The 2,431-nt window shown below is 42.9% G+C and overlaps 1 protein-coding gene across 1 annotated transcript in view; it reads right to left on the reverse strand.

The window, feature by feature from the left end:
• Positions 1 to 1,628: 1,628 nt before the first annotated feature.
• The window catches only part of abcd3a (ATP-binding cassette, sub-family D (ALD), member 3a), a gene marked incomplete in the record, with an annotated part of 16,292 nt that continues 15,489 nt past the window's right edge, over positions 1,629 to 2,431 (reverse strand). The window contains 1 exon segment of the mRNA XM_024280402.1: positions 1,629 to 2,431.

Genomic DNA, 2,431 nt, shown 5'->3' on the forward strand with positions numbered 1-2,431 from the left:
AGCTGGTCCACTGTTCCACGACCAGGACAGAAACCGCACTGTTGTTCTTGAATCTGAGGTTCGACTATCGGACGGACTCTCCTCTCCAGTACCCTGGCATAGACTTTCCCAGGGAGGCTGAGGAGTGTGATTCCCCGGTAGTTGGAACACACCCTCCGGTCCCCCTTCTTGAAAAGGGGAACCACCACCGCAGTCTGCCAGTTCAGTGGTACTGTTCCTGTCTGCCACGCAATGCTGCAGAGACGTGTCAGCCAAGACACTCCCACAGCATCCAGAGACTTGAGGTACTCAGGGCGAACCTCATCCACCCCTGGAGCCTTGCCACCGAGGAGCTCTTTGACTACCTCAGTGACCTCAGCTTGGGTAATCGACAGTTACACCCCAATGTCCTCAGCCTCTGCTTCCTCAACGGAAGGCGTGTCAGCAGGGTTGAGGAGATCCTCAAAGTATTCCTTCCACCGCCCGACAATGTCCCCAGTTGAGGTCAGCAGATCCCCACCTGCACTGAAAACGGTGCCTGCAGAAAACTGCTTTCCCCTCCTGAGACGCCGGAGGGTTTGCCAGAATCTCTTTGAGGCCAACCGATAGTCCTTCTCCATGGCCTCACTTAGCTCCTCCCAGGACCGAGTTTTTGCCTCCAACACAGCCCGGGCCGCAGCTCGCTTAAACTGCCGGTACAACTAATTTAATACTCAATTAGTCGTTACTTTATTAGCTAGTTTTTTAGACTATTTTGGCATCTATTAAGTTTTTTTAAGGCTATTTTGGAGTTTAGCTAATATTTCAGCTACATGCTAGCTGTTTTGGCAAATTTAGCCTTTTTTTGTTTTCCGGCTATTTTGGAGTTAAATATTTCAGCTACATGCTAGCTATTTTGGTTAATTTCAGCTTTTTTAAGCTGATTGGGCATTTTATTAATATTTTAGGTGGCTATTAGCTTCAGTGATTTCAGCCATCAACTTCAGCATTTTTAACTATCAATTTCAACATCTTCAGCTATCAGCACTAGCATCTTCAGCGGCCAGATTCATCTTACAGCATTCACACTAGTATTATCGCAGGTAACGCTATATATCTAGTTCTTAGTTAGTCTAAAGCTAATGATGGTTAAGATGTGTGTTTTACATCCAATTTGTGCATGACTCTATTAGTTGAATAATCGGAAAACAATTAGTTGACAATTAAACTAATCATTTGTGGGCAGCACTAATAAACCTTTACCTGTTTTTATAGCTAGAATCCTGGAGGAAAACTGTGTTTCTTTGTAGCAAACATTGCTGAGCATTTTGTCCAAACAAATCCTTAAAGATAAGAAATATTTATAATGAAATACACTTTTGGGGATGAAAACCAAACGTTCATACTCTCATTTATACCATGAGCTCTGAAACAGTGAAAACTACTCTAAGCTATTGGAAACATTTTATCATTGATATCAGTAAAGAAAAAAGAAAAAAAAAGAAGGCAGAGAGGGTTTCTATTCAATCTGATTGAACAGAAATGACTTCTATATGTTGAAGTGCATCATCTCATTCCTCCACTACAGAGATAGGGGTTGACGTGATGGACCAGACAGATGTTCAGGTTGGTTTTGTCGCAAAGACAGCTTCTGACTCCCAGAGAAAATGTGATTTTTAGAATACTTTATTTCTCATACAGTTATTGTTCTATGTAGACTAAACCCATCATAGCATTATTAGTCAGATCAATCACAATTAAACCTTCTGTGAGGTCATAATGAAGCCTGTGGTGCTGTTGGCACGATCTGCAACCAAACTATTCACAACATGCAGTCACTAGACTGTTAATAAAAGACTTTTATTTAGAGGATGGTCATACGAACACTCGGCTGCTTCATTTGTTAAAAAAAAAAAAAAAATCATTTACAAAACCACCAGTCGTGTCTAAGAACATTAACGGAAGATTTTTAGAAACCGAACCAAGTACTTGGCAGAACGTGGAACACTCATTCCATTGGGAGCAGACCCGGGTCATGAGGCGCCCCCTGTTGGTGAAGCATGGCAGGTCCACAACAGTCTATCAGCTGTGTAGCAGCTGCATCAACACGTCGTTTCATGCTGGTTCTAGAAGTAGTCTTAAGGATTTAGAAGTTGAGTGGCTTTAACCTGGACTACAAGTCCAGCGTGTTCTCTCTGGTCTCATTCTGATTCAGCCGTTCATCTCAACAGAACGATCCAGAACCGAGCTGGAGGTCTTCACAGATCACCACAGCAGCAGCATCACTTCAACCCCTTAACGCCTGAATTTACTCCCAGCTATGAAACATGTTTCTGCTCTGCAGTAAGTGCTACATTTAGGTACTTTTATAGCTAATGTGGTTTGTTACACATTTGAGACAACAGGCATTAAGGGGTTATCATAAACTGGATGATCGGGAAGGCTGTTCTCTGCATATCCGGCACTGTGTGAG

Source organism: Oryzias melastigma, linkage group LG20 (genome assembly GCF_002922805.2).
Source record: "Oryzias melastigma strain HK-1 linkage group LG20, ASM292280v2, whole genome shotgun sequence".
In the NCBI taxonomy this organism is placed as follows: Eukaryota; Metazoa; Chordata; class Actinopteri; order Beloniformes; family Adrianichthyidae; genus Oryzias; species Oryzias melastigma.